Here is a 25,129-nt window from a genome sequence, read left to right as displayed (position 1 = left end):
GCTCAGTGAATACACCTGGGACTTTGTTGCACCCAACTCCCATCCATTGTTTTAAACAAAAACGCCGGGGGTTAGCACTTTATATCTGAACAGGCCGTAATGAAATGAATTATTCAAGGAACTTTGGGGTGTGTTAAAATCTGATTCTAGTTGCGAACTTGAAATGGCAGACCTTTAGGGTAGAGGTCAAATAAACCAATCAAGATCTGTCATGAAGAGTGAAGAATAATTCCTTGATTATTCCCCTTCTCTATCACCCCACCCCCCCCCCCCTCTACTCACAGGCATCATCAGGGTAATTAACAAATGACTGGAAATGTCTTCCGTTACTGCAAGGGAAGCAGTTCCACTGGCCAATTTGTTAGGATTCGTTTGATCCTATTTTAGTTTTATTGACAGGACAAGAATAATTCACAATTTTAAGAATTCAACCTAGAACTGTTTTTCTTCTTCTAATCTTCACGTTATCCTTATTAATTGTTGATAACCTAAAAAATTGGAACACTCTATGCCTTTGTCATTTTATTTTCCTTCGGCATTTTGGTAATTTTGTACATGTACACTCTGGGGGAATATGCTTTAAAAAAACACCTGCAGATCTTATTTTGATAGTGATATTTCATTAGGTATTTGAAATGAAGTTGTGTCAATTCTGTCATTGTCGTATATTTGTATGGCAGTTTGACCTGACCCAGAAATGACAACATACTTTGTATTAAAGCACCTAGAGCATTCCTGCAACATTAATTATATTGTTGTTTAAAAATAAGTGGAACTAGAACATGTCACGTACTGTAGAGATGGTTATCATACCTTACTAAGAATATTGATCTGCGTATTTTCCAGGGAATTTTGTCTGATGTTGTTTTGTTTTTAAATAGATCTTGGCATAACAAAAATAAATCAGGTAAGGCCAGAGAAACTCATTGGTTCTCTCAAGATATAAATCACCAATTCACCCGGAAGAAAGAGACATAATATCGTTGTTTGTCTGAAAGGAGGGCGTTGGCACGCGCACAGGCCCTCAAGCAAATTTCTGGTAACTCGCTTCTCTGATTTTGATTGGTCTATACATGTTAAATACAATTTTTTAAAGATGACAGGGATTTCTTTCTTTTTGGACTAATAACAAAATTAATATGATTGATATATCCCTGACTCAAGTAGTTTTGTATCAGATAAGGACATATTTTTATGAAGTTACAGGCATTTCAGTGTAACAACCTACATTTACTGATTTTAGCACAATGGTGCGTACACGCTTGTGCCAGCCGGCCACAGACAAATATCATTTCATCTAATCCGGGATTTCCCGCAGAAATGGATCATGCCCTTGCGCTACAGGTCTCGCACCTGAGATGCAGGGGCGAAGATAATGGGAGGTAGAGGGTATCACCCGGTGTGATGATCTGCTAATGAGGATATTACTTAGGCTGATTGATGTCATGGGGTCTGTTCGGCGTGGCCAAGGCATCGGGGGAGGAACTCCCTCGACTCCTCAGACGAAAGAGGAAGTATAGGAGATGAGGTTGCCGTGGCGATGAGCACTTCTCGTCCCCCTCGGCTGCGTGACCTTAAATGTTGAACTTCCATGGGGGTTTTGTTTGACTGGTGTAATATCAGATGAATCCCAAGGTCTTATATTGCTTTTCTTTGTCTCCTCTTGCTCTAATGTGCTGCAGCTTAACTTTTGTATCAAAATCTTAACTTCAAACTCCTCTGAGAATCGTTGAACTCCTGACAGGTCTTCTTCTTAGAGAGGAAGGCCATCCTGTTATAAAATACAGAAACAGAAATGTGACAGAAACAAAAATGTGGTGAAATCATGGACGGATCAAGAAGTTTTTGTTAGGAAATCCATGAAAGAATCAAGAAAGTTTGAGTTTTTAAAACTGTAATTGATCAAACAAATGTAGAGTCTACTCTGATTTCTCCTGCAAACACCTCTTCATGCAGTTGATTGATAAATGATAACTATCTGAATATTTTTTTCTCAACTGTTAATAAAAAGGAAAAAATCAATTTCTTAGTGGTAATGTTAAAGGCATTTGCCCATTACCATTACCAAGGTATGTTATACAAATACAAATATTGACTGCTTTTAGGGGCACGGTTAAAACTATTGCCCAAGGTGATCTTGAAACTGTACTGTCCCCTGAGACAAAGTTGAGAGGCAAAGTGCTGTCTCGAGATCACCAAGGGGCTTTAGTTTTAACCGTAACCTGAAAAATATGCAGTCAATATTTTTTTAATATCCCGCATCCCAAGTGTCAATTCTTAAAAAGATATCCAATCTCGACTAAAAATATTTTTAGCTTTTTCAAACACACCCAGTGTTGACTACCACAGTCAGAGTATTCCAAGAGGTTTTATCCAACATGTTATGTGGCCAGGGGGGGTGTTTCACAAAGACTAAGATTGACTTTAAGTTGGACTTAACTATGGTAGGCCACTGTTTACTCTAATATCATGATCTTACGATATTATTTTTTCCTTCAATAATGAACCATCAACAAATAAACATTCTGTCGATAAATTGTGACCACTATTTATACGTCCCTTCAGAGACCAATGCCAGTAAATGGTAAGAGCAAACAGTGGCATTAAGGGCCTGCCATAGTTAAGTCCAACTAAAAGTCGATCTTAGTCTTTGTGAAACACTCCCCTGAACAATCTTGAGCTTCCTCCTTGAAAGTGAATGCTTTATAAAAACAACATTTTACAATAATCCAGGAAGAATGTAACAAAAGCATCTCCATGCCCTCAAACTTTGTTAGCTCAACCATGCTAGGAAAACCTTTTTATTGCAGCTATTCAATTGACCTGAGGCAAACCAAAACACAGAAGATTCTGTCAAAATTTACTGTTTGGTTGATTTCATACTTCCTTGGAATTATAGTTGTGTAACATAAACTATGTATACGGTAGGCTTGCGGGTGCACCATGTAGTTATAGAAACATATGATCTCTTGGAGTTGCTATTTCTAACTCGTGAGGATTACCTTATCAGATAAAAAAAAGGGAGAGTGTGAATGTACATGTAACATTACCTCCTACGACTGTGTGAGGCTCTCCCACGTGACTTCGCAATTGTTTACAAAAAACAATGTTTTGGGCCTCGGGGGAGGAAATTAAGAAGCAAGAAGGTGTATTTAAAGAAAACTCTCTTTCTATGTGAACTTTCAGCATCATTCATCTACTTATCTAAGCCTATGAAAAGAGCAATAGTTCCCTATAGAAGCATTCAAATTATGGATTTTATTTCACATCTTAGTCCGTGAGAAAAATCAAAAATGAGGTACTTGCTGTATTATATAACTATCATAGCAACCTTCTTCGGGGTTATGGGGGAAATAGAGACAGATGATAGAGAGAGACAGACAGACAAGGAAGGAGAGATTGAGACGGACATGCATATGGGCAGAGAGAGAGAGAGAGACAGACAGAGACAGATAGAGGGCGAGAGAGAGAGAGAGAGAGGGAGGGGGGGGTGTTGAGCAGGATCACATGACACATGTTACAATAACAATTGCTCTGCTGTCGATTCCTCACACTAACCCATGTCTTAATTTCAACATTGGACGAAACACTTTACCCTAATATATCCCAAACCTATGATATTGCATTTAACATTAGTGTTTTTGATATATATGCTTGTAAGGGATAATATTCCCAATCAACAAATAAATCTCAACACTTTGCCTACAGACATTCAACATGAGGTATAAAACTAGGTGGTCTGTGTATTAAGCTTGTGGGAACGAGTTATTCTAGTAGTCAACTGATTAACTTTTTCTTCTTGGTTTCTATCTTTGCAGGTATAAACTGAACTTTTTTGGAGGAAAGGGAGAATCCATTCTTTGCCTAGATACAACTCATCAGGATTCAGGATTTCTTGCGGTAGATGCATTCTACAGGACTATCATATTTGCCGAGAGACCAGAAAGGCTGAAACTCTATGTTATATGATTTAATTCCATTCTGACACCTAGCATGCAGTATATGGTGTATTTGTTGAGAATAAAAGTGATGTCCAAATTTTTCTTGTTCATATGCAGCTAATTGTAAATTACATGTATTTCTATTATATGTCTTTATCTTTTTCCTGTCTCTTCCCAATTGTCTTTCTTCTCTCTCTCTCTCTCTCTCTCTCTCTCTCTGTTTCTTTCTCTCTCTCTCTCCCTCTCTTTATTTATCTTTCTGACTTTTCTTTCACTGTGCTTTTCTCTTTGCCTTTTGTTTTCTTCCCATGTAGTCTGTCTTTCTATTTTTTTTATTTTCAAAAATCTTTTTGTCTACCATTACATCAATCTCTGTTCCTTTAGTTTTTCTCTCCCAGCTTTGTTACCACTGTACTTATCGGTTTTGGTTTGTTTGGTTGGTTATTTTGAGACGGTCATCATAAACATTGACAGTCTGTAAACATACTTGTTTCGTGCCATTGGTGACATCATGATTGTGTTATTCACTCTAAGAGTAAGGTCTACAAGTTATGTGTGTTTTGACGTCAGCATGGTATACAAAAGAACTTCATATTCACATGATTTCATGAATGGCTTGGTTGAATATCTTGTTCATAATAAAGTTACTTTCAAACAAGAATAGTTTGTAATGCTGATGTGAATGTAAGATCACCTTATTTTTCATGTTAACAAACAAGGTTGCCAATTCCACAAGATCACCTCCGAACAGAATTGCCTTTTTGCATCATCCATTCCTTCCAAGTCCAAGCTATTAAAGTTCATACAATAACAACTACATCAGGGGTGCTATAAAATGGGCTGCAATCTTGTAGTTTGATACCACCACGACATGGCACAACATAATTATTTCAGATCCAATAGTATGGTAATATGACACAATCATCTCGCATGAGTAAATGAGAATATAAAAACATGTAAAAACTTCTGTAATTCAAGTTTAAGCACTGATGTCTCTCTTGTTAGTATATTATCATACCTGATGTTGATATCATTGAAAAACCTGTTCATCCCCATTTACAATGATGCCCCATTTTAATGATTATGTAATCTTGGAATATCAATGTTTCAAAATGCATTGTTATTGTCAATAGTAAATCTCCATTTGTTTGTAGGATGTAGTGTGTCTCTGAAGGAATAACGATGCCTTTTTTTTCAATGAGTATTATATGTTTTGCTGCTTCACTCTCGAGGTTTATGAGACAAGTAGGGATGTCTTTATCTCTGCTGAGAGCCAGATTGTCAGTTCCTTTACTTCTGTACAGACGCAATACCCATTTGACTCTCCATAAACGACATCTTAAAAACAGCTATTGAGCTATTTAATTCATTGTATGTTTTGAGAAAGCCATGATTTTAAACCTTATACATGTTACCACCATGCCAAAGTTATTGAAGGAAAGGATGTTTCATTGCAATTGATATTTTTTGAAAATCAAGAGTTAAACCCTCGAAAACAGTATTAAGTACATGTAGTTTATATGCCAAATGTGAAGATAGACAAAATAAGTGTGTTTATCAATTTTTGTTGCTTCGTCTCTTTCTTTCAAAGTCGAGTTTATCTTGCATTACCAGGGTGTGCCTAATTTTATTTGTATTGTCTTAAGCTAAATGTGAATATTGATGAATGTACGAAAGGACTTGTTTTGCTATTACCTAAAGAAAAACATACTAGCAAGTTTAAAAGAAGTTGTGTTCTGATTAAATGATTATTTCAACAGTATTATGAAGAGAGTTGTGGAGGAGGATACAAAATCAAAATGTTTTTTTTTTTTACAGTGAACGCATTTATATAAAACTGTTATGATCCAGAGATATGGATTTCAATATTTATCTTTGTGTTTTTAAAAGCGTATTGTTTCAGAATATATATGAGGATATGTTTGTTTAAAACACTGTTTTCCATACTATGTCAAAGGCTACTTATTTTGTGCGAGCCACAAGTTGTTGGCCTATGTAAAGAGAAAAAATAATTAAACAGTGTTTCACTTGAGAACTGAGTTAACGACCTTGCCCTTGTTTTTACACTTGTTCTTTTAGCGTGTGGATGCTTTTTTTTTGTTGTTGCTTTTTTCTTGTTTTTCTTTTTTCTTTCTCTATCCTTCATTTATTTCCAAATTCTCTCTCTCTCTCTGTCATGCGCGCACACACACACTACGCACATTTTATTTCTCTCGCTTTTTCTTTATTTATGTAATTTATTTTTTTCAAATTCACTCCCTCTCCAACTGTTAACATATCTCCTAACTTCAAAGCCTATATTTCTGATATGATTGCATGTAAGCCCCCCCCCCCCTCCTCATCACACACACACACACACACACGCACTCACACTTTTTTGTAATTTTTGGTATTCCTCCAAATGTGTAATACAAACAAAACATACAATTGAATAAGATAAATTAACGTTTTCCATATTAATATTGATGACACACACATACAGTAGTATGAATTGTTAGTGCTTGTTTCTCTCGATGTTATTTCTGAGAATGCTACGCGTCTAGCTGTCACCACGTCCATCTAAACAGTTTTTCGAAAAATCACCGCTTCTATGAAATCGTTTACTTCACCCTTAAGTGCTTGAAGCAAAATCAAATTGAAGATGAACACATATAAAACGCTTTGCCCGTATTTCAAAAGTCAACTACACTTTGAAATGAACCACACACAAAAAAACACCGGAAAAGGCGATTGAATAACTGGCAAATACAGTTGGGAATTTCATGAAAAACATAAAACGATGCATCCGACTTAGATGAAGTTACTTGACGGGCGCTCATGTCCGGCTGAAGAATTGACATTCGCCTTTATACCATCACGCATTGGAGGTGTGGAGGTAGATACTTGCCGGAAGCTCCACTTTGTTGAAGCAAATGAAGTTGCTTTTCTTGTTGTTGCTGCTTCGTTTTGCTTTGTTTTGTAATCCTTCCTCTAATATGTTTATTGCCTAGGGAGGGTTGACCAAAATGAGCAGAAAAGGGTGTTAACAAAATAGCACAGTACTGTTGTTGTGGTGTGTTCGTTCAAACTTTAATTTGACTGAACTTTTTGCTAAGCTGGAAGGATCGTGATGTCTACGTGCAGAGCGGTAATTGCCCGTACCCCGTGTCTTTCCTTCAAGTTGACCAGTTAGCTTTAAGAAAACAGAGATCAACTGGATGCGACAATACAGTGTGTCCCAGAAAAAACGAAACCGAGAATTATCGATGTTTTATCATAACTTAATCACAATTATAATTAATAAATGACACATGTTAGAAAATCTTGGATCCTCTTTCATTTAATGTAACTCATATGATGCATATGTCATGCATGAGTGGTTAAAAACAATTTGAAGAAAGGGTACCAAAACGTCATTTGGCAGACGGTATCTGAATTTCAAAGAGAAAATCACATTTCCAAAAAGTTCATTTTCTGTCCAGGGCTCAGGGACTGTCGTGGCCGTGCGAGCCTGACCACGGGCCCATTCCAAGCCGAGTCCGGTCCTTTATCCGACTTACATAGGATACTTGTATTACTGTACCACAAACGTTTGAACTCATTATTTACAATAGCCATTGTAGCATCGCATTTTTATTTTTTTATTTTCTTAAAGTTAAAAATCGCTTTTTGATCTTCAGTTTTAACCATGATCATAATAAACAATTGATTCCCACAGCAAGTCTAAGATCTTCTTAGCATATTTATGTATGCTGTTTGTACCCGTTTGTATGTTATACGAATAATTATGACTGTCCTGCTGTTTTGGAAAATAAATTAGGAAGTATGAACGATGCACCCTATGCAGCTGTTTAGCAGACGTGAATGAATGATCGTGGACAGGGCTGTTATGAAATGAGTTATGGATGGTAAAGCTATATGGATTGTGAGTGATTGCTAAGCAAGGCAGGTGTTTTAGTATAGGTCAGGTCCGTACCTGATGGCCACACCATATATCAATCTGCTTTCTTCGTTATATGCCCCACTACCACCCCCCCCCCCCCTTCTCCCCTCATCTCTCTCTCTCTCTCTTTCCCTCTCTCTCTCTCTCTCTCTCTCTCTTCCTCACTCTCTCTTTGTTTATCTCTTTTTCTTTCCCTATATTTATTCGCTTATAAACAAACTATGATAGTCCATACCTCGGGTTACAGGTTTTATTAATATTTCCTTTCTTCTTATTTTGTTAACGTTGTATAATCATGTCCGACTATGCCAAGCCCAGTGCCTTTGTGGATTCTCGCATCCTTTTTCCGTTTGCGAGGTATGTGTCAATGTAAACCCTGACGATATGTTAAAAGAAGGAAATAAATGTGATTTGAAATCAGAACTCGCTCTCACTCTTCCTTCCCTCTCTTTCTCCCCTCTCTCTCTCTCTCTCTCTCTCTCTCTCTCTCTCTCTCTTTCCCCCTCTCCCTCCCCCACTCTCTCCCTCTCCCTATAACTCCTACTCTCCCTCCCTTACACTCACCATTTCCCTCTCCCTCTCCCACTCATTTGTTAATGCATGCACAAATCTGGATTTTTATGGGGTATAGAAAATCAATCTGTTATCAAAACTGGAGCATATTTACAAGGCTAATTAAAACATCTGCAAGCTGGAATTTAAATCGTTTTGACCATGACATTGATTGCTCTTGGCATGGTTTTCAAATGAATGCTTCATGGAGTAGCACCCCATTATTGCTTGCGTATAATTCCTATTCTTCAGTAATCGTACACTGCATTTTAACAGAATATGCTTTTGTATGTGATGATGTGATAATGCAAATACAACTACCCCCCCCCCCCCGAAAATGTAGTAATAAATAAATACATAAATTAATATATAAGTTTAAACAAACTTAGAAAGAAAGAAATACATAAATAAATAAATGAACTAATAAATCAGAACATAATAATAAATAAATATCTAAATAAATAAAAGGAAAAGAAAAAAAAAACCTTGTAAAATCTTATTCCTCTTCTCTTGAAGAAATCTATTACCCAATAAACTAGTGACGATTTTTTTTTTTTCGTGGACAAATCAATAGCTTTTATAGAGTTTTTAAAGCTAAAGTAGGAGACTGCACTTTTTAATCCTTTCAGATGATATTCTTAATATCACATTTCATGTTTTGGTATTGCCACTTGAACAATATCCTTTTAATGTGTTTCCATCCCTTACTCGTATCAAAGTAAGATATCCATGAATACACAAGCAACCTCCACAATGAAAAAAGGTCACGTATTCATTGGTTGTGTACATGGATGCGCGCCTATTGGCCTTTCCTGCGAAATAATTTGAGCTACTGTAACCGATACAAGACCCGGGGGCCCGAAATCTACAATACCGCTTCCAAACAGCATCGGAAACGTTTTCCCTATTGCTGCTCACGCTTTGCACACAGACGGTCAAATTGGGTGGAAAGACCCAGTGAATTCCTCACAAATTTGGTTTGGGATATTGCTTCTTTGTGTCAGACACAGTCGAGCAAATAGGAACTTTATTGAAAACTATCCTCGAAGATTCACAGTGTAGTCCGTTTCGCTCTATTTCAGTGTGATTTCCCTCGGCGGTTTAAATCATCCCTATTTGATGTGATGTCTGACAACAAATATTTAGTTGGGAGTCGGTTTACGCGAGTTGTGGTACGAATCGATAGGCATGATAATGGTGATTTTTATTTGCAGAAAAATCAATGCACTTTCCATCTTTCACGTGCATGTCCCATTTTTGTGTTTTCGTCTTTATTTCCGCTGTACTTTGGTGCATCATATTGTGAAATATCTTCCATCCGACCTGGGCCTCATAATAAGAAATGTAGTGAATTTTGACTGAGGTCATGGTGAACCCAAACTAGCAGCATTTAGTTTGTCCCATCCCTATTTTAACCCCTCTCATGCATGAAAACGCTATTATCAATCACATTTATAATTTAACACCAATTATACAGTGATTTTCCAAATCAAGTTAATTTAGAGATCGACCCGACAAAATAATAGAGCTCACTTTCAGCCTTACCTAATTTGCACATGTTTTCTGAAGTGCTTATGTCCAAAAAAGCTCACCTCCAACAAAAATTAATTAATTAATATATTTCGGTACATGGTTAATCCCTTTATCCCATGGGGCAATATAAATTAAAAACACATAGAAAGTAAGAGGAGGGGTGTAACACTTGAGATTTGATAAATAAAAGATATCGGGACATGAATGTACAAATGTAGAGAATGCCAAATAACAAATGTGGTATATACAAAATCATAATTTAGAAGTCACAGTTTAATGATGATAATGATGAAGCCACATGATGATCAAAGAAAATAGTAAGGTGAAATATAGCTAAATGTAGCTTTAATGATGGGGATCAGAAGGCCGTAATTTCTATGTTAACGTACATACTAGTATAAAGTTAACGCACATCTGCACATACCATGAACATTACGTTAACGAAACGATATAAGGGAGTTTACAGATACAATCTGCGCATGGGCAGATAAAGGTCATTTGTACCAAAATGGTAAAACCCACAGAGATGAATACTGGATATGCGCTCATGAAGGTTATGTAACATTATTCATTTATGCACCAACGGTATACATTCTATGATATGCAGGTGGAAGTATTCTTTTCAAGAGGTCAAACAAAAGGTATTCATGAAGCACATCTTGGACTTTGGCATTTATTATTCTAAGATGCTCAAAGTGGAACTTTTCCATGTGTAAAAGATCTGTGGATATTTGGGGGTCATTTGTACAATGTGCTATCTGTTAACTCCCTTATTAGGGTTAATGCGATTATGTTTGAATTCACTATTCACTTTATTGTCGATGAAGTGAAAACAGTTTATGTGATAACATATTTTTGGAATGGGATCAAAACCTCGAGAGCTCTGAAGTTGGAATATTTAAGATATCTTTTTATTTGTCCGGTCTCTTTCGCTGGGCTTTGTCCATGACTAGAAATGTATTCAACCTTAGGAAGGTTCATATGACTACGAGGGTAGGGGGTGGGGGGCGTGGTCGCAATCAGGCCCTGGGATTTCTCGCGGGAATACACACAAGACATGGGGGTGGATGTGCGATTTTGAAGGAAAAATCAGAATCATTTTATGATGTTCTAAAGACCTATTTTTTTATATTTTTATATTATTTTGAGAAGTTTCACCCATGTTAAAGATACTTACTTGTAGGTCTATATCAAAATTGTTTAAGGGATAGTTGACTTCTGTTGCAGAGGGCGCTACACAAAATATTTTTTTGTGAGATGATGAAAAACTGAGTGTCAAATTTGAAAGAACATACAATTTAAATGACAAAATCATCTTTGTTTGATCAAAATCGGTTCAGAGACGGCTGAAATATCAATAAATATAACGGTTTCTAATACTTGTGTACCAACACAAATATTAGATAATTTGACAAAACCGTTGAAAAAACGAAATGGCGCCTTTTACATGTATGTTGTATTTCAGCCAATGCCAATGTTGGCTTTTTTGTTGGCTTTGTCGTGTTGGTTATATTACGCACAACCAGCCGGCCCCATGTATTGTTATTATTAATTAATTAATTAATTAATTAACGGTCACCTTATTTTTTGAAAGTGGAGCCGAATTGGTATGATTGTATTTGCTAAATTTCACACATTTTGGGGTCTAAAATTACGTTCATAGTAATTTTAGGTCCTAAAAGGGCACTAGAAATGTCATAGATAAGAATAAGAGCAATAACCATGCACTTTGAAGGTATTTGCGGTCTGAAAACAGAACTCAACTATCCCTTTAAAGGTACTATGTCCCTTTTGCAGCCAACCTCAAATGCTGTAGAACTTTACAGGTATTATGAATATGTCATGTATGTCCTATTTGTGAAATTTAAACGTTAGCAGTGTCCTCATATTCATATTATGCAAGGAAACCCGTTTACTTGCTAAACTTCACTGTCAGACACTATTGAGTGACTGACTGGCTTTTTTCTTCTTTGGTAATAACATACATGAAAAGAGTTGTAAAGGGTACATGAGCATTTGTCTACATCAATAACCCACTTCTGACCATTCGGTACAATTGTCTGAAAATCAAGACTATTACTTTTGGGCTCTATAGCCCTAAAGTCGATTTGACAACTAATAGTCTTTATTTTCCCACTTGAAGACATTTTCAAGCCCCACCTTTTTTAGGGAGGTACTAAATTAGTATTATCTTTCAAATGCAGTTGGAATTTAACTTTTTTATTTTTATGGCCTGCAAATGGAACATAGTACCTTTAACTTTGAAAAACTGATGGAATTTAAAACATTTGTTTTTTAACAGAGTGAGGGGATTTGTACAGGCCATTAGGCCGCCCCCCCCCCCTCCCAGTAATATATGTGTGTGTGTGGGGGGGGGATTAACACCCATTCCCCCTCTCTCATTTTCGTCTGTGCTCTGTGCATACAAATTGGAATCTTCGAAAGTTTGCTCAATTTAATGCGATCACTAATTGCAACATGAAAGTGGATGCCAGATTTAAATGATGTTCGCTCGCCCAGAATACAATGGCCAATATTGCTACTTTCGAATCAGTAAACATCGTAAGTGCCTTCCCTTACCATTGTTATGCAATACGCGTCCCTGCGAAGACTGGACAATTAGTACAGTAAATGTTTCGTATGAGATGAACAAATATAGTGCGGCGTAAATTGACATAATTGTAGATAAAACATACATTGATCACAATTCTTTTTCTTTTACTCCGACACAAACGAGGTCGGATATTTATTTAAAAACAATATGATTGTGAAAACCCATATACAGCAGACATTATTGAATTAGAATGGGGGAAATGAAGCGAGGGAAAGTGAGTAGGAGAGAGAGAGAGAGAGAGAGAGCAAGAGCTAGAGATAAAGATAATTAATTAATAGCTTTTAAGTTAGCATTAGAAATGTATCTAATAGCTTTTAGTACGTACTGGTAATGATGGTATTGTAACAAAACGTTTCTTCAATCATTTAAACAAATATGTCCCATTTCTTCAATGTCCTGTTCTCCAAATTCGCTTTGTATAACAGTATCTTCAAGCATCCGTACCCTGATGTAGTCAATCCCGGATCGAAACCAGAGACTGTAGCTCTCAATCTGACTCGTTAGATTTAATTCTGATGATCACAGGCGTATCAGTTTATATCAGCCTATCAACAAATAAACCTATTGAACATTGAAAAAGAAAATTTCGACGGCAACTAGATAAAACATTGCGGGCTCGTCATGCCGTTACAAAATATCAAGGTTAAACCTTTCGCAAGCGGGACCAGGAGCTGCTCAGATGGAACTGGATTGAAAACAGTTAGTGGTGAGGACTTCCGTGTGGACATTCCGCTAAGCATGAAGTACAGGGACAAAGTGTCCTGGTGGGCCCTCTTCTACAAGTCTTTTCCCGGAGCCATCGGCATCGGGGGCATGAAATATGCCTTCAATCCGGCAGAAATGAAGTTTCGACGGTAAAGCGTGATTTTTTATAGTAATGCTGTATCGTACACTAGTATCATGGATATTCTTTAAACACTGTAAAATAGTTTTACGATAGAAAGCTTAGTAAATGCGTATTATTATCATATTCCACATACCAAGCAACTTTAAAGTGAATTTTCTAAATGAGGTTACAAAAGATAGATTGCTTATCTTAGTGGTCGTAGTGATGGTAGTAATGCCTAGGTCACATTTGCCGCAGTGGCCATGGGGTCAAACATTTCTACGGCCAATAACAATTACAGGGCCGCCGCAACATTCCCACGGTCACATACGGTAACAGACACATATGTTAGGGTAGCCGCAAGGCGTATTACGGCAGTCGCAGATTTTCTGTCTCCACAAATTCAAAATACGCCGTGTGGCTACCCTAACATATCTGACCGCTACCGTATGTGACCGTGGGAATGCTGCGGCGGTCCTACATTGTATAATTGCTATTGGCCGTAGATATTTTAAACCGCACGGCCGCCGCGGCAAATGTGACCTAGGCATTAGGGCGTGCGGCCCTGCGGCGGCCGTACAGTTTTTGACGAATACCAAGGGAGACGCAAGGTAGCCGCAAGGGCACCGTACAATCGACGTATGGTCGCCGAGAATCTGCTCTACGGCATTGCTACGGTGTGTCTTATTGTCTAATTGATATGGCAAACTTAGAAATGGAAACAGTTTTAACTCCGCGTTATAGTCCGACGGCGACCCGCCTGTACAGATTGGGATACGCCCTAGGGTTACCCTTGGGCCACCGCAGGTCCTCTGAGGCTGCTTAAGGTATCTCTCGATTTCGGGGGCATACGGCTGCCGTATCTTAGCCGTAGATGTGACCTAGGCATAACATTTGTGATAGTCATCTCCTATTTCAAGCGAAGATGTGTAAAATGAAAAAGTCTTTTGTTATTATTTGTTGGAAGTGGACTGAGCATTTCGTAGACATTTAATTATTGATAAATGAAATGTTACCATACTGTATGGTAAATGGAATGTTACCTTGTATATTATTGTGAGATTTTCAGAGTTATCATAATATTCAATATCTAGATGGTCACTTATTACTCACTTACATTCATTTTATTTATATTGTTTTTATATAGTTTTATATAGTTTCTTTTTTTACAAATTACAGCCATAACTTACAAGTTGCTTTTTTGTTTTGTATTACACAGTGTCACAATGGATGGACACTCAATATTTAACGAAAATGATGAAACAATAATTTAAAATATACCAAAACAGCATACCAACACGTTATGTTAGTGATCATGAATAACAAGGCAAATACATGTAGTAAGTAATTTTAAACCTAAATGTGTTACCAAGATACTCCATGGAATCATTTCACATAATAACGACAATAATAAAGCTTGTATAGCAAATATGTCTTCGTAATAGTGACATAAGATATTCACATTACAGGAAGAAAAAAAATCCTATGGACTCTAGTTAATGATTTTTAGTCAAATATTACTAAAATGTATGTACCAAATCGCGCCAAATAAGTTTGAAAATTCGATTTTCTTTCAACTTCTGAGGGGGCCACTTTCTCCTTTAGACATCCCCCTGTCCGCGACGCGCCACTCAATATTTTACTCCACTGTGACCCCCCCCCCCCCCCACATTTAAAAAAGAATTGACGCCCATGGTGGTAGCTTTGGTACTAGTAGTAGAAGTAGTAGTAATAGTAGTAGTAGTAGTATTAGTAGTAGTAGTAATAATAGTATTAGTAGTAGAAGTAGTAGTAGTAGTAGTAGTAGTAGTAGTAATAGTAGTAGTAATAGTAGTAGTAATAGTAGTAGTAATAGTAGTAGTAATAGTAGTAGTAGTAGTAGTAGTAGTAGTAGTAGTAGTATTAATAATAATAGTAGTAGTAATAGGAGTACAATTAATAGTTCTCAAATCTTATATCTTAATTTTTAGACTCTTTTGGCTTCTTCTGATCTTGGTGGCGCTTGGTCTGCTTTTATTTCAAGTCGTCGATAGAGCCAAACATTTATCAAGTCACCCTACAAATGTGGACGTTTATACAAACCACTCAGACAGCCTCACCTTCCCAACTGTGGCATTTTGCAACTTCAACACATTCAAGTAGGCATCATCGATATAAATAGTCGTTTTTTTTCTTCATTAGTGACATTTTTTCTTCTTCTCCTTCTTCTTCTCCTCCCCCTCCTTTTCCTTTTCTTCTTCTTCTTCTTCTTCTTCTTCTTTTTCTTCTTCTTCTTCTCCTTCTTCTTCTTCTTCTTCTTCTTCTACTTCTTTTTCTTCTCTCTATTCCTATTAATATTATAATGTTTGTTGTTATTATTATTATTATCATTATTATTATTAATAAGAGTATTGTTATTCTTTTTTTAAATTGTTATCATTTGTATTATTGTTGTTAGTATTATTATTATTATTATCATCATGGTCATCACTTTTATTCTCAGCAGCAGCATTATCAGCATTTATTCCTATCTTTATCACTATTAATATCAGAGCTATTTTTCTTATTACCAGTATTATTATCATTTAACTAAATGCAAATATATTATATCATTTACGTTACGTATCCTACCTTTTGAACTGTATGTTTATTTCTGGGTGCCTAATTCTCGGCCATATCTGCTATTTTCAATGTTTAGCTGCGGCCACTCATGTGAAAGAAAACAGACGAGGTACATGATCTATTTTTATCACTGTCTTTCCTGGGTACGGAATGAAAATAATACACATATTATCGTTACTCTTATTAGTATTACTATCATTATCATCATTATTATTTGTATTATTATTATTACTATCATGATAACATTTGCATTATTTTTATTATTCTATTTTCGTAATCATTACAGGAAATCATTATCGTGGTTCTTTGAAACTCTTTAATTATGCATCTAGGTATTCCTTGCTAGCTGGAACACAGTTAGAAAGCTTCATGTACGAATTTCACTTCGACCATAGTTTGGTCGAATCCCTAAACTCTTCTAGCCCATATTTCCATTACTTAAGCAATATCACGATGTCAGATCTCTTCTCACAGTACGGACATCGGCCTGATGAAACAGTTGAATTGTAAGTATTTTTTGTAAAGGTAAACAATAATCATATTAATTTCGGATACATTTCATTAAATATCATTGATATCTGATAATTAAACAGTTAGTAAAATAAACCTACCAAACTACATAATACAATAAAATACTTGACTGAAAGTAGGGGAGTTTGATGTGGTGCACAATTGCACCCCTCTGTTAATAATCGAATAGTCCATGATGTGTCATGAATATTCATGTTTTTGCTTACCTCGGCAAAATGTTTGCCTATACTAAATGGAAAAATTACGGTGGGGCTGAAGTGGACATAATGAACCAAGCAGAACTGATCTATGATAATTCATGCTTCTTATCCTTCTTGTGCTTGACCTAAAATCTTACAATCGCGTGGTAAATTGCGTCCAAAGTTCGACTTGTTACACATGCGTTATATATGCAATGGCGAGCTTGCGACCTATTTTGATCAAAATACGGTGGGTGAACTTTCAAAAGTCAATGGGACATGAGGGTTCCCATGAAAGAGCTAGTGTCAACGTACGTCGGGGTGGATGTGCTTTTCGTTTAAACAAAAAAATATTTGTTAACGATTTTTTTTTTTTTTTTTTTTTTTGGGGGGGGGGGGGGGTAAAAGTCCATAGGCTATAGGCTGCTGGACTCTGACGATAGGGGGCGTTCTCAAAGAGACTAAACGGAGCTATATGACTGTGCTTATCTGAAACTACACTTTACATCCAGTGCTCAATCTTTCTTATTGTTGAACAATAATATCATACTGAAGCTCAAGTTCATGAAACATTTTCACTTGCGCTTTTTCTGCATCGTTTTTTAATAATACCTCCTAACGATTAAATGAATACGCCAATCCAAGCGTGAAAGTGTAAAACATGATCTCAATTGGTGCTTGTATAGAGTATTAATTTTCATGTAATTTGATACTTAATTTTAAATATTTTATTTACGGTTTATATTAATTTTATTAACAATGAAGAGTGTCCACCTGCTTTTTTTTTTTAATTTCGTGCTGAGTGGATTATGCTCTCTTCTTACTGTTTTATATTCAGTGCAGTCTGGGAAAAGGTGAAAGTTCTGGATCGCGATACTTACTTCACGACAAAGATAACTGACTTCGGGCTTTGTACTGTCTTCAACGATGCAGATTCTGGAAATCCACCCCTGACTATTAGACGCCCTGGTAAAACTATACATTACTAACGTGAACTCGTTACTCCATAGCAAGTCAGTGTTTCCGTAGGGTGTAAAGGAATCAGTGTTTCTCTTCAAATTGGCAACAATTATTTGTAGTTCTTTTCTTTCAATGTTAAACTGTAGTGTGAATGACATTTTTTTAAGTCAACACGAAAATGCCAATTGTACACGAAAAGAGCAATACACCAGTTTACAGTTGTGTGCGCCATTTTAAACAAAGCCAATGACCTAGAGGTCATGTATTTATGCGTAAATTAAGATTGCGCCCATGCAAATTTTGATGATATCACTGCCTACGCGCTGCGTTGTGCGCACACATCATTATTTGCATGGGCGCAATCTTAATTTACGCATAAATACCACTGGTCAAAGCTTATTGGCCCCGCTTCCGGGGCCAATGACCCGAGGTCAACTGTCTGCGCATGCGCACTGATACAACTGTAAACTGGTGTATTATAGATTCCAAACTATCTTGCCAATTTAGAGACTTCGATGATTATTTTCGATTATACAATAGCAACAGAAACGGATTACATTTTTCAGCGATTTTTGCACTAACTGCTCATATACAAATTTCCTCATGTACATATTTCAGAACATTCTGGATCAAAAGAAGACACACATAAACCAAACGTCTATAAAAGGTGAAACTAGATTGCTATGGATTAAGGCCCGCTGCAAAAGCGGTGACGTTCGGATAGCATTTCTTGCGCCAATCAAAAATGTGAATGCAGTTATAGCGCATACGCCAATTACTTTACGCAATGTTTGCACTATTCATTCTGGTAATGACATTTTGTATTAAGAGGTCACTGAGGGTGCGTCAAAGACCTCACCCTTCTTAAATACGGTTGTCCAACGTCAGGTAAATGGCGTCTCTTTTGCGACATGCCTTAGTAACAGGGGACGTAATGCTGGAATCGGGGGCGGCGATCCCAGGGAGACGGGGAGACACGCCCCCCCCCCCCCGGAAAATTTGAAAAAGTGCCCCCCTCCCCCCAAAAAAAAAATTTTAAAAAGAAAAAAAATGTACAGCAAATACTGACTAAAGACTGCAACACACTTTTAGGCTCTGGAGGGCCCAAGAGTGTAGTGTTTAGACTAATAAAAATGCAAAATATCTTCTCGCTCGGTCGCTACGTTCACTCGCATATTATATCCTTCAAAGGAAGTCAATATTGTAGAAAATCTGTATTCCGTTGGTACCACCGTGATTTACCAACGGAATACAGATTTTCCCTCGCATTTCGTACATGTATCTCCTGGTCATGAAAAGAAATCGCCGTCCCTGGCTGAAATACATTTTTAGGTAATGCTTGAAATTTATAAAACTATGAATTCTATTGGGCATAGCATGGGGTGGTAACCTCCCACGCCACACGAAAAGATTGCGAAAGTATAATGGTGATGATTGCAATGTAGAAGTTAGAAATCTAGATGTTTTTCATGAATCTTGAAACCCGAAAAAGTCTAATGTTCTATTAATTCTATTGATTCTCCATTTATATTAGTTTCTAAACTTGAACATTTGTTTTGATAACATAACGTTTCCCTAAATGAAACTTAATCATTGCATATTCTGTTCTCTTAAAACTATACTATAATCTTCTCCTGTATTTGGTGTGATGGTTTGTTCTTACCTGACAACTAAGAGAGTATGGCATGCTTCTATTAAAGTAAGCAGCCAGGGGACCAACGCGACGGCCTTAAATGAGGATTAATGTCAAAGTTCACTTGTGTATCAACTTGGTTTCGAACGCGAGATCTTCCGGTTACGAGACCACTGAGCCATCGCGTCTTCATCATGACTTGTTAGACTCTAATTCTAAATAAAGCGATGATTCATAGAATAATGACCTTACTTGTATTTTCTCTCCCAGGTACAAATAATGGCTTACAAATTCGGCTAAACCTTGAGCAATATGAGTACTACTTCAATCCATTTTACCGGGTATCCGCGGGATTTCAGATGCTTATATACGAATACGGTTCACACGCACTCATGGAAGATCAAGGATTTGGGATATCTCCCGGGACCCATACTTTTGTTGGAGTTGATGTGATAGAGGTATTACAGATAATACGATTTTTTTTTTGTTCTCAGCCGCAATCATACTTGCACGTAAAGCTCTATGTCAACAACGTTGCCTTTGGGAAGACTTCATTAAAACAAAAATCTGCTTGGTGCTTACGGCTAGGCTTTAAGTGAATCTTTGACCGAGATATTGAAAAGACCAGGGAGGTGATAGAGAAGGAGTGGAAACTCTTTTAATTTATTCAAACGCATGCGTGAGTTCTAAAGCGTAACAATTGGATGCGTAGTAGTAGTAGTAGTAGTATTTATTTTCGTATAAAAAACATAGTAAAAATGCATAAAATACGATGGATAGCCCACATTCAGCTAACCCGACATGGGAAAGCTGGTCTTCCGTGGGGTCCGGAACAATTACATAAACAAAACAAAACATTTCATAAAAAAACAAGTAATCATAACAAAATAAGGAGGGGGACCATGTGCTACTGTAACAGTTCTGCAATCTTAGATTTGAATGTATTAACACTAGGGGAAGATTTGATATGAGGAGGAAGTGTGTTGTAGGCCTTTGCGTTTCTATACTTGAATGATCTTTTGAGGTAATTTGTTCTCGGTTTGGGTAATTTTATTTGAGCTCCAATTCGGGAAGGGTAGGAATGGGTTCTCAACTCAAATTCATTTCTTAAATACTCGGGGGTTAGATTATTCATTATTTTATACATAAGAACAAGGGAATGATGATTTCTTCTTTTGTCCAAGAGTTGCCAATTAAGAGCGTTATGCATTTCCAAAACAGAGACATGAGATTCAGGTTTTATTTTAAGTATAATCCGGCCTGCCCTATTTTGCAATTTTTGAAGGCGATCTGTATATTTCCTGAAAGCTGCACTGTAAATAACATCACCATAATCAAAATACGGAAGGATCAGTGAGCTATATATTAATTTCAGTACCGATTCACTTAGGAATCGCCTTAGTCTTCCTAGAAAGCCTACCATTTGACCAATTTTCTTCAACATATTGTCTATATGTAAATTCCAGTTTAACTTTTCATCAACTAAGACGCCAAGGTACTTGACATGATGAACTTGATCTATGGAGATGTCATTCAATGAAACTCGGAGGACATTCTTTTTAGATATCATGTGGTTGCTTCCAATGAGCATACAAACTGTTTTTTGACAGTTGACACTTAATTTGTTTTGGCACATCCAGTAATACATATTTTCTAGGTCTGAGTTCAAAGCTAATTCAATTCTATCTATAGAAGGATGTGAGAAGTATAAAACAGTATCATCAGCATACAACTGAACTTGACAGGTTTTTATACATTTTACTAAATCATTTATATATACGATGAAGAGCAGTGGCCCTAGAAGGGAACCTTGGGGCACACCACACTCAATAACTGATTCGAAAGAAAGCTCTGCATTAATAAGTGTCCTACTGACTCTGTCTGACATGTAGCTTTTAAACCATGTACATGGAGTGCCAGAAATTCCTATGTTATTGAGTTTCTTAATAAGAATATCACAATTCACGGTATCGAAGGCCTTTCTTAAGTCCACAAATACAACCCCCGTATACTCTTTCTTATCAGTTGCGTGAAGCCAGTCATCAGTTACTTTTAGGAGAGTGGTAATAGTTGAGTGACGTGGCCTGAAACCAGATTGGGCGGCTGACAAGATATTGTTCTCATGTAGAAACTCCAAAACTTGTCTTTGGACAACCCGTTCCAGTATTTTAGATACGCAGGGCAAAATTGAGATGGGCCGATAATTTGAAGGAGAGCTCTTATCGCCACTTTTGTGAATTGGGATAATCTTGGACCTTTTCCATTGTTGAGGAAATTTACCGCTCAACAAAGAGCGGTTGATCAGGTTAGCAATACTCTGTGAAATCTCGGTAGCACATGCTTTTAAAACAAAAACTGATATTTTATCTACACCTACAGATTTAGTATTTTTCAATTTGTTTATAACTCCCAACACATCATTTTCGGTTACAAGGGTAAACTCAAAACTCTTGATTAATGGTATATTGTTTTCTATAGGGAGAGGCGTATCAGGAATTTCTTTTGCTAAATTACTTCCTACTTCAGCAAAGAAGGTATTGAAAAGATTAGCAGTATCAACATTACTTTCTGAATTAAGCGCAACTATTGGCGTGTCACGTTTCTTATTTGGAATGATAGATTTTAATGTCTTCCAAGTCTGTTTTGGATTAGCACTAGAAAGTGAGAATTTATCAGAGTAGTATTTTCTCTTTGCTTTTCTTACATCAGTAGTAACTTTATTACGTAGTACTCTATATTCACACATGAGTTTTTCATCTTTAAGTTTACACGCTCTCCGTTTCAGTTTGTCACGCTTTTTCATGAGTTTATAAATACCTGCATTCATCCACGGAGAGCCCCTAGTACTTATTCTTTTTGAACGATATGGCATGTGTTTGTCAACAACTTGTAACAACAGATTTTGCCATAATTCAACAGCTTCATCAATTGAATTGCACTGATTTATATACTCCCATTTCTGGTTGCGAATATCATTTCTAAACTCATTACCATTAAGTTTGCTGCAACTTCTAAAGTTAATAAATCTGGGGTGTGATGAAACATTGGCATTCCAAATTAAAAAACTAATAGAATGGTCACTCATTCCATTATGAAGTACTCCATAACTCTTTACGTTTGGGGAGTTATTAGTTAAGAGATGATCAATCAATGTAGCAGAAGCATTTGTAATTCTGGTTGCTTCATTTGTGTTAACTTGAACTAGAGAATACATATCATTGATATCCATATATTTCTTACTCATACTCGATAAAGGTTTGGCCAGTAGGTCACAGTTTACATCTCCTACTAAAATTGTGTCACAGTTCGTTATGTCAATAAAGCTAAGAAACAGCTCATATAAATTAAAGATTCCAACGTCTGAAGAGGGCGGTCTATACCAAGTTGATATGACAAGGGGTTTTGCAAGCTTAAGATACACCTTTATTACAATTGCTTCTAAATCATCTAAAGTTTCATGCGTTAGTTTCTCAAAATGTAGAGATTTGTGAAGATATATGGCGACCCCGCCTCCCTGTCTATTTCTGTCTTTCCGAACCAAGTTAAAATTGTCAATCATGACTTCATCATCATAAATAGATGCATCTATTTTGGTTTCATTTACAGCAAAAACCTGAATGTTATTTGATTTTACAAATGTCCTTACTTCTTCAATATGTTTGAGAAGACTATTAACATTTAATTGAGCAATCTTAAGACCATTACCTTGCAATTCATGGTAGTATAAACCCCTAGAGGTGTCCATTCTTGTGCTATTTGCTTTAACATGGACATTATTTAACTCTGGATTAATGGAAAGACCCAGTTCATTATAGAAAGGTAATTCCTTAAGAATACAAATGTTACATTGCCAGCCAAAGAAATCCTCTGACGGATCATCATAGATTTGGGAGGAAATACCAGCACAAATGATGTGAAGCCATTGGTTACATTTAGTACACTTCAATCCCTTTTGATTATTTTTAACAGGTTTCATACAACAGGCACATGGGTAATTGTAGACGTTAAAGACCATACGTAAACAGTTCAAATTACAGTTTTTAAAAAAAGATACAATATTATTTAATATTTAAAAAAAAAAAAAAAAAAAAAAAAAAAAAAAAAAAAAAATACAGTCAGTTCGAGTTCTTCAATCTTCTTTTAAAAGATCGGTTATGAATAAGGAAATCAATCGATCGTAGACCATGTCTCATTGTATCTGCAAAGAATTAATTCACTTATAGCAGTGCATGGTGAGTGGCGTGAAAAAGAGAGTTTGTCCGGTATTTTCAATCGGTGGTTGTCATTCGAAGCACTGACCCGTTCGTCGAGAGCTATCTGTACGTAGAGCGATTCACGATCCGAGAAAAAAAGTCCTATTGCCGCGGAGATGTAAAGCTCGTTGGTCGGATTAGTTCCATAGTTACTTGACGAGTGGGTCACTGTATTCTTCCCTAGGTTTAGTGATGCGTGAACCACAGACTAGCTATACACCCAGGATAAGAAGATTACGTCTATACACACACATTGCGATAGCTCCAATTAAGTTGGCATATCATTACACAGGCATGAACTTCGGGCCACTTAAAAAGCTCTCCTCCAACAAAAGAGGAGGGGCTAACTGAATAATGGAGAGGATCCATCCACACCAGCTTAACGTTAAGACGAGCGCTTAGTTCATTCTTGTAGGATGATGGCTAATGAAGAAGAATTCAAGCTTTGCTCAATTTGTGTAGGTCACCTTCCGTAGTCATAACATTCATAGGCGTAACATTCCACTCGGCTTTAAAGTTCCATGCTCCGAGCAGCTCTTCCACTGCGGGGAATTACGGAGGCCAGGCACCAGTTTCACATTTATTAAATTACCAGCAAAATTTCAGTGTAAATTATAAACGTATATGGGGACTGTATTGGGAATAGTGCTTCAAACCATTTTTTCTTCAAATTTAGTACTCCTCCTTCCTTTAATTTGTGTGCAAGAGTGGGTATAAACAAAATTATATCCTGACAAAAACTCAATATTTTAGGATAATCCGATTATTTTCGCATGTTTCAATGTTCCGTCATGTAATCCATGATTTACAAGCTTCGCTAACTTTAAGTTTGCTAATACGTGCTTTTGCGTGCTTTTTATATTTCTGCAGTTGGAAAACAAGTATTAAAATGACACAAGTTTGTGTTCGCTTTCTCAACTCATTACACATTCAACAATTGATTAGAAATCATTGACAGGGACAGCGAACATTTGCTGATATACTATTTTCTGATGTAGGTATTCTAAATCCTGATATTTCATGCGCTCTTTTATCTCACCAGTTGCGGAGTAGCGCATAACTTTTCGGTGGCTTGGAGCATGGAGTCAAAAGAGAGCGGCTTGATTCCATTCCTTCTCTATCACCTCCCTAAATAGACCTATAATATTGTACACCCTTACAATGTCTTGAATAATGTATCGACTTCTTTGCGGTATTTGTATAACAGTATATACAGGAAACATCCAACAATATAATGTAAAGCAATTGCGTGAATTGTGTTCCCCACGAAATGTGTGTTTCATCCATTCATGTCATGCCAAAGTGAGACAAAATATTTTGAAATGACCATTGAATAATAGGAGGAATACCAAAATAATTTTTAGTCAGTGTTCACATCAAGAGACTTCATGAGTTGGATAAAAGAATATGTTTAAATAAGAAAATAGAGTGTCATACATCTTACGACGTTTTAACGGAATCGCCCTGTCCTGATCAATATAACGATGATAAAGGTACCCATTTACTCTAGGAGACAAACATTTTTTTAAACCTACAATATGATATCTGTGTTGTTGCCTTTAATACCCCTCTCATTTTAGACTT

At 36.7% G+C, this 25,129-nt stretch overlaps 1 protein-coding gene and 1 long non-coding RNA gene across 2 annotated transcripts in view; both read left to right on the top strand.

Annotated features, from left to right (window-relative positions):
* Positions 1 to 5,985, top strand: part of LOC100893107 (RING finger protein 17) — a 106,784-nt gene extending 100,799 nt beyond the window's left edge. The window contains exon 37 of the mRNA XM_030994230.1: positions 3,819 to 5,985. The gene's annotated coding sequence lies outside the window, so the exon portion shown is untranslated. The remainder of the gene's footprint in view (positions 1 to 3,818) is intronic.
* A 10,342-nt stretch (positions 5,986 to 16,327) lies between these two features.
* On the top strand, positions 16,328 to 19,739 carry LOC105441340. The gene is made up of 3 exons (XR_004066032.1): positions 16,328 to 16,495; positions 17,538 to 17,668; positions 19,563 to 19,739. It is a non-coding gene; the product is annotated as an uncharacterized LOC105441340 (long non-coding RNA).
* The last annotated feature ends 5,390 nt before the right edge of the window (positions 19,740 to 25,129 follow it).

Source organism: Strongylocentrotus purpuratus, unplaced genomic scaffold (assembly GCF_000002235.5).
Source record: "Strongylocentrotus purpuratus isolate Spur 01 unplaced genomic scaffold, Spur_5.0 spur5_scaffold_21, whole genome shotgun sequence".
Taxonomy (NCBI): domain Eukaryota; kingdom Metazoa; phylum Echinodermata; class Echinoidea; order Camarodonta; family Strongylocentrotidae; genus Strongylocentrotus; species Strongylocentrotus purpuratus.
Note: the sequence above shows the minus strand (reverse complement) of the source record. Positions and strands in the feature narration are given on the sequence as shown.